This window comes from Dunckerocampus dactyliophorus, chromosome 19 (genome assembly GCF_027744805.1).
Source record: "Dunckerocampus dactyliophorus isolate RoL2022-P2 chromosome 19, RoL_Ddac_1.1, whole genome shotgun sequence".
Taxonomy (NCBI): domain Eukaryota; kingdom Metazoa; phylum Chordata; class Actinopteri; order Syngnathiformes; family Syngnathidae; genus Dunckerocampus; species Dunckerocampus dactyliophorus.
In genome coordinates this window covers 18,734,950-18,743,612 of record NC_072837.1, presented here as the reverse complement: position 1 = coordinate 18,743,612, position 8,663 = coordinate 18,734,950, and positions in this window count along the sequence as shown.

Sequence of the window (8,663 nt, the reverse complement as noted above, 5' to 3'; positions counted from 1 at the left end):
GATTTGCAAAGATTATTTAAGAAGAAAGTTTAAATATTTGGAAATTTTTAAAAAACAAAATGGAACAATCAGCAGTAATTTTGCAAGAATAAAGCCCAAATCTTGAGAGGAAAAAGGAATAATGTAACGAGAAAAAGGTTACAGTAATAGGGTTGAAAAATAATGACATTTTAGTCGCACTAAGTTAATATTAAAGAATTTTTAAAAAATAAGCTTGTAATATTACAAGAAACAACAAAACAACGAATGAAGTTGTCATTTTTGGAAAATTAGGTTGGGGAAGAAGTTATAACGTTACGGGAAGTCAAATATTCCGGAATAACATAATGAGAAGCAAACTGGCAATGCAGAAGTTTACACATTGTAGGGAAATTTTAACGCATGCACACGCGTGCACACACGTAGTTCAGTTCCAAATGTCCATTCATCCATTTTTTTATGCCGCTTACCCTCGTTAGGGTTGTGGGGGTATGCTGGAGTCTATCCCAGCTGACTTAGGTCGCCAGGAGGGCACAACCATTCACTCACATTCACACCCACGGGCAATCTAGAGTCACCAACCAACCTACCCTTTTTGGAAAAAACATGTTAACCACTTGGCCACCGTGCGCCCAGTTCCAAAAGTGAAAATTGTAAGTAATTGATGATGTTATATTTGTAAATAAATTGTTATTTTGATGGAAAACAACCCTTTTTGTGTTGTTTATGTTGCTATAGTTATTCAGATATTTGAGTTGTCACAAAAGCAAAAGAATTTGTGTCAAAGTGAAAGTTATGCTTTTCACTACAAGCTGGTTTTCTCACTTTTTTTAGTCGGGAACTGATATTTTCCTGAAACTTACCTACGTTCTACCACTCAGGAGAACATAGGTAACAGGAAAAGGCAGAAACAAACTGATGAGAGACGGGAGTCTGAGCTTTCTTGTTGTAGGTTCCATGTTTATATAACCACGGAACGCAACATTCTGCGTGCCTTGAAAGATCAGTCCAAATCACCTAAAATGGCCGCTACTGAAGGGGTTGTCTTTTGAAAAATGGCTGGGATTGAATGAGTTAATAATCGCCTTTTTCACCTACGCCACGAAGCTGACATACATGCTTTTTCTTGTAATATAAAATCTCAAAGTGGCAAAGTTGCATCCTTTCCTTTTTTCAGCACGTGGCGCTCGCTAGTAGCTAGTAACTTTTCACATGACTGCACATGGCGCCCCCTGTGGGTTCATACCTGTCAACATTCCCGTGTGAAATGTTCTGGGAAATAAGGCGAATAAATTTCAATGAATGCAAATATAAACCGTTAGAATTATTGGACTATTAGCTGCTAAGTGCAAAGACGTTTTGCTTGATGGCGGCCATGTTTTTCAAGCCACCTTGCTCAAATTTGACACACACGTGCTTGTCAGTCCCCTACAGGTGCGTGCCAAATTTTGGAGTGTTTGGGCTAAACGCCCCAAAGTTCCAGCGAGTGTTTTGTGGAGCCGAGTGAGAAGATATGTAGAGTCTAATAACGGCGCCACCGTGTGGTGTATTTGCCAAGAAAGTAATAGCACAGGCAGCACAGCAGGGGTGCATGCTTGGAGCCATTTTCAGCCTTTTGTGTGCAGCGGTTGATGAGTAGAAGAGTTATCTTACACAAACACGTACATGCAGTACATGCAGTACATGCAGTCCAGTATAGGAAGCGTGAGTCCCCATGATAAGATGAGGAAATGTCACGGTGGGTCCCTGGGGGCTGCACACACCTGTGAGCCGCAAATCAATGTCACGTCGCTTTAGGGTGTTTTTTATTTTCTTGCTGGTTTTTTGTGCAGAGTTGAATTGAAGCTAAACAAAGTGAGTCCTTTAAATGTCACCGCCTGCTACCTCCCCTCCACGTCTTCCTCTTCTTCCTCTTCCTCTGGCCTGCACGGGCCGAGCGAGACCGCCCGTGTCATTTGGGTCTCAGCTGAGGGCAAAGGCAGTCACGCCAGGCAGGGATCGCTTCATCACACACAAAAAGGGTTTTTTTATTAGATTTTGTTTATTGCGAGGGAAAGGCGATGCTTGGCGTGGAGCCTGTGCGGCCACTTCATTAGGTACACCTGCTGTACCAACACACGTGATGCGAGAGAGGCCAGCTCATGTTTCATGTTTTTGATGCTGAAAACATCCCACTTATTGTCTTAGCAAACGCTTCCATTCCCGCGTTAGTGTGCCTTTGCAGCCGTACGTGAAGATGACACACATTACTTGTATGATTATTGACGCCATGTGTCCATTGGATCCATTTGCTGATGTCGTCCTCTTCTTGTTCTGGTTGTTGTTGTGTGAGCGCGGGAAGCTTTCACACGACACACCTCATTTCCTTTTATTGGTTTTTATTTCATGTTTTCTATTTTACACTTGATTTTTACTTCTGACTACTGTATGTCACGTTCTGTTATGTTATGTCCAGGCACCTCATTTTATTTTGTAGTACTTTACGTCAAGTCACTTTATTTCACTTTGTTTTATTTTACATCACCTATTTTCCTTGATTTTTGTTATCATTATGTATTATTTTTATTTTACTTTGATTGGATACTTTATTTCATGTCTTCCCAAATGACATGACATGATGTCAAGTCACCCTCTTGGATTTTATTGTACTCGGCAGTTTGACTGCTGCGTATTTCACGTAGTTTACGTACTATTTCATGTACTGTACTTGACAGCACGTTATAACATCGCCATGAATTCAAGCGGACGCCCCCTACTGGATGTATAATGAACTGCAGTTGAACATGTTTTGGTGAAAGCGTTTTGGGCACTGGCACGGAAATAGGTACAACAGAGAATTAGGGCCACACTGGAAATAAAATCATCTGTGATTTCAAGAATAAAGTTGTAAATTTATGAGGAAAACTGTCCTAAATTTATGAAAATGAAATCAGAAATTTAAGAGAAAAAATGACGTGACTCTACAAGAAAAAAGTTGTACATTTACGAGAACAAAAGTCGTAATATTACGAGAATAAAGTCATACATTTACAAGAATGAAGTTGTGCATTTCCGAGAAAAAAAAGTCAGAAGAAAAAAAGTCGTACATTTACATGTATAAGAATAAAGTCGTAAATTCACAAGAAAAAAGTTGTAAAATTACGATAATAAAATTGTAGATTATGACAATGTTGTAAATAAACGAGAAAAAAGTCGTAATATTATGAGATAAAGTCGTAAATTTGTGAGAAAAATTGTCGTAAATTTATGAGAATAAAGTTGGAAATTTACGAGAAAAAAAGTCATAATTTACAAGAAAAAAAGGAGTAATATGAGAATAAAGTCATAAATTAGTAGAAAAAAAGTCATAAATTTATAAAAAGAAGTCGTAATATTACGAGGAAAAAAGTTGTAATATTAGGAGAATAAAGTCGTAAATTTACAAGAAAAAAAGGATTCTTTATTTCAAAATATTACAACTTTTTTTAATTGTAAATTCACAACGTTATTCTTGAAATGTACGATTTTTTTTTCAGTGTGACCCTAATACTCTGTTGTAAATTGGAGTTCTGAGCATCCTGAGATTCTTTACAGCAGGTAGATTTTGAGAAAAGGTGCCGCTTCCCTTGGAACGCATGAAGGAGCGTGTGCATCGGAGCATCAGTGACTTTTTGCAAGCTAGGAGGAGCTCGTAGCTCGTAGCTGTCCTAATGGCACCTGACCCTGCACGTGTCGGCAATGACATGCAAGCGCACAGACAGCGGCGCAGTAATGGACCCAGTCTGTTTTCTTCTTTCACACGTGCCAATTTGCGAGCGTGTTCTTCTAGAAGCATCTACGAGGGTTTGCTGGAGCTGCCATTAATGAGAGCATCAATAAGAAGATGCCAAAAGCGCCCGCTGGCGTCCCTGATGGATGCAAAGTCCCAGGAGACTCCAGCATACAAGAGAATTTATGGCAATAAGACGGCTGACGGTGCTGACTGGCCGCTTTGCACGTTTATACACGCGTGGATTCAGGAATGAAGACGCAGCATGTGCTCTTTGCAGCAAGCGGGACGTCCTCGCGAGGCGCTTTGATGACTTATTGGACAGCACAAGTGCAAGCGAGGGTTGGGTCGGGTGCTCCGTCCCCTTTTCATGCCCAGTGAGCATTTATGCAGCAATTGAATTATTCTCATTGATATTTCCATTCAATCATTAAAGTGGCATGCTGGTTTTATTTGCATTCAACTGTAATTATTTTTGGATATATTGCTTTTTACAAGTGTTTGTATCATTATATTCACGTTATTTGTTATATTACATTATAATATCTTATTGGTGTTATATATGGCACAATTTGATTTTTTTTCAGATTATTTTATTGTTGGACTGTTTTAATTCTAATTTCGCTGTGTTTTTACATTTTTATATACCTTGTTTTATTGTAATTTGCTTATTTTATTTTCATAAGTGGGACTTTAACATTGCATGATACTATGCCTCATCATTTATTTTCATTTTTATTTTTTTTATTTTACTCTACATATGTGACCTCACCTTGTTTTGCATGCCATGTCAAGTTTATTTTATTTTATTTTATTTTATTTTATTTTATTTTATTTTATTTTATTTTATTTTATTTTATTTTATTTTATTTTATTTTATTTAACTGTATGTAATTGTACATCATTTAATTTGGCTTTATTTGATGTGATTTATTTCGGATTGAGTAGAGTAGAGTAGTTGTGTTATCCGGTGAGTTTCCATGAGTCGTTCCTTGTTGTGAAGTTGGAGGTAAAAAGGAGACCTGAAGTGTTGGAGTTGTAAAAGTTCTCCATCGATTTGCGTCAGCTTATCTTTGCCGGTGCGGCTCTAATAATAAGAATGAAAGCAATTAAGTATTCCGCTCAGCCGGGTGATTGAGTTGTTGTTATCTGCGTTGCCGTAAACACGCTGGCTTTTCTTTTCTTCTCATCCGTCTACTTCATTAGCAAACACGGCGGCGTTCCCTCGGCCTTCAAAGACGCCGTGGATCTATCGCGAGGACCGGACCCTCACCGCGCTTTTGTTGCGCCCAGATGTTTGCTTGGCGTTATCTACCCTAACGCCAGATCAGCATCTTATCCGACTAACCACGCTTTGGGATTTAAGGCGAGCCGCCGCATCGCTTGTGTAGATTTTTGTTGTAGAAGACACCGGATGGATCGCTCTCCTCCCCAAAGATTTGCCAAACTAAACTTCTCATCTGACCTTTGGGATGAGATATGCCGGAAAAGGCTTGAGAATGTGACGCCTGAAATACGAGATGCGTGAGTGCGCCGGTGACAGCCCTTCTTACCACTAAAACATTCCAAACAATGAAAAAACGATGTTTCGTTTGTCCGTCAGATGGTTCGCTAGCTCCTCTCTGTTCCTGATTTATTTCAGCGCATTGCGAACCAAGCAAGACAATGCTCATTAGCGGCCCCCACTGGACTCCGAGATGATACCAGTGGCGTACAAAGAGGTGTAAGCGTGACGACTGTCGGGTCAAACAAGTTGAGCTTCAGCTCCAAAGATCACAGCGACATTTAATAATCGTCACGGAGAGGAGCGGCGTGGCGGTCCAGTCAAGCGCACGCGACCTCGTCCTCACCGCCCCGCGGGCCAAGAGGATGGAGATGTTCTTCCTGCCGCATCCTAATGCGTTTGTCTGCCGGGTCAAACGCCAAAGCAGTGACGCCGCATCCCTCCAGCTGGCGGCCATGCTCGTGAATATTCATGAGGTGTGTGAATACAGGTGTGCGCTTTAGAGCGAGTCCACCTGCTCTTCTTGCACGCTAACTTTCACTTCACAGCCAGCATGATTCATCAACTTTGATCAATATGTTATCTACTGTTTGTAAATTATGTTCTACATTGTTCCATTTTTCCACAGTAAATTCGCAAAAAATGACATTTCTAGTTGATGGCGCCAGCCGTGACGAGCTAGCTCTCGCAGTTTAGCTTCATTCCGGGAGCGACGTCATCGGGTGACACGTCTCAGCTAGAGCAGAGTAAACAAACGCTTCTCCAGGTAGATGGTTGACTTGGTTCAGTATATTTTCCATCTAAATAGTAGTCATGCCAAAATGTTGTGCCACTGCTGGATGTTCACAACATCCCAGTGAAACTGAAAGTTTGTTTTCTTCTCCAAAAGAGGAAGCTTTAAGACAACAATGGACAAAACAAGTGCAGAGAACGAGAGGCAGATGCACGCCTATCTCGAGTTCTGTTCTTTGCAGTGATCATTTCACTGATGACTGGTACGAAGGAACACCTTTACAAGAAGCATTTGGCTTGAAAGTACAGTATCAACACATTTTGAAAAGGGATGCTATTCCGCCTGTAGACAGGAAGTCAGTCAGAGTCCACAACCGCACATCCAGCTCAAGAATTGTGAGCACTGGGACCCCACAGGGGTGTGTGCTGAGTCCACTCCTCTACACGCTCTTCACCTCCAAGGGAAAAGGAGCCGCATAGACCCCTGTTTATTGATGAGACTGAGGTGGAGAGGGTGAAAACCTTCAAGTTCCTTGGCACACACATCAGCGAGGACCTCACCTGGTCTCACAACACCCAACAAATTCTGAAGAAGTCCCAAAGGAGACTGTACTTCCTGAGAAGACTGAGGAAATTTGGCATGTCCACCACAATCCTGAGTTGCTTCTACAGATGCACTATCGAAAGTGTCCTTACCGCCTCCATCACTGTTTGGTACGGTAACTGTACAACACGTGATAGGAAGGCACTCCAGCGGGTGATCAAGACCTCACAGAACATTGTTGGGGCAGCCCTCCCCTCACTGCAAGACATTTATACATCTAGAGTCCTACGCAGAACACACAACCTCATCAAGGACAGCACACATCCACAACACTCATTATTCACACTCCTACCGTCAGGCAGGCGCTACAGGAGTTTGAAGTCCAGGACCACAAGGCTGGCAAACAGCTTTTACCCACAGGCCATCAGGCTCCTCAACGAAGCACTCGCACACGCCGCACGCAACACACGCACACACTCATAGCACTTTATTTATTTATTTATTTGTATTATTTACTTGTATTAATGTCTCTTCTGTTGTTGTTGCTTAATTTATTGGTATATATGTTTATGTGTTTATGTTTCTTATGTTCTTATTCTTTCATTTGTTTTCTTTCTTTTCTTGGGAGAATGAACAGAATAAGATTTTCATTGCATGGTATAACTGCTGTTGTACTATGCACATGACAATAAAACTCTCTTGAATCTTGAATCTTGAATCTCTTGAATCTTGAAAAAAAGCCAAGAAGAACGAGGTCAAAGTTGCCACAGAACAGAGTAAGTCATGTGTTGTTTACATCATGTCTTCTAAACACTATTCCATGAAGGCAACAAGGCTGTAGAGCATAACACATCTTATATAAACATCTTTTTACAGCCATATACGTGAGGCTATAAAGACCGCTTTACGCTCATTAGGAAGACAATTTCAAACAATAATTGAAGGATAAGCAACTCCAGTAAGTTCCACTTACCATTCTGTGTTTTGAAGGCGACCAATCTTCATCTCCATGTCTCAAGGCTTAAGTCCATGTTCTGAAAGTTCCCTATTTCATCTCCACATCTCCTCCTCAAAAACCATTGACACATGGCTCAAATCTTGGCTACAATCACTGTAAGCATCCTCCGTCTCGTACACCGCCATGTTTGTTTACCTGAGTGATAGCACTGCGATGACGTAGCTTCCAGAAATGAGACTGAACAGCGAGAGTTAGCTCGTCATGGCTGACGCCGTGAACTATAAATGTCATTTCTGCCAATTTACCGTTCGCTTTCAAAAATGGAACAATGTAGAACGTGATTACAAACAATACATAACATATTCCAACAAAGTTGATGAAACATGTCAGGGACCCTTTAAGAATTGCCAACGCAATCTGACTGCAGTTCTTCTTCTTCTCCTTTGGGCTTTTCCCTTCAGGGGTCGCCACAGCCAATCAAACCTGCCTCCATCTAAGCCTGTCTTCTGCATCCTCTTCTCTCACACCAACTACCTTCATGTCCTCTTTCACTACAGCCATAAACCTCCTCTTTGGTCTTCCTCTAGGCCTCCTGCCTGGCAGTTCCAAAGTCAGCATCCTTCTACCTATATACTCCCTATCTCTCCTCTGGACATGTCCAAACCATTGACTATTGAATATGATTTGCATGCACGTTTTATTGAAGTGAGAGTGCCAGGAATTGTGGTCGCCATGGAAAAATAATCACACTTTGCGTAAAAAGCCCCCCTGAGGGTGACCTTCTGGCTCTTACGGGACAAAATGTCATCTGAAAACCTGAAGAAGCTCTCTTTGGTTTGTATTTTTCTTGCAGGTGATCTTCACATTAAAGTTGAAATGTGATGCAACACTGCCCCCACAGGTATGCTCGGGTACTGCAGCAACACAACAATGAGAGCACTGGTGTTGGTGGGCCGTCTGTGCAAGGAAATCATCTTTCTGAGCCAATCGGGAAGCGGAGGTTGCATATTCATTGAGATGAAGTTCTGGGCTGGAATAGAATTTACGATGTGATAATAACCGCACGCTTGGCAAGTGGGGCCTGTTTGACCCCCCCATCAGCTTCCGTACACGCAGGAGGACTCCAATATAAAGCTCGGCTCGCACCTCATGGGAGGACGCTGGCGATTGGAAAAAAAGACGGTGTAAATGCAGTGCG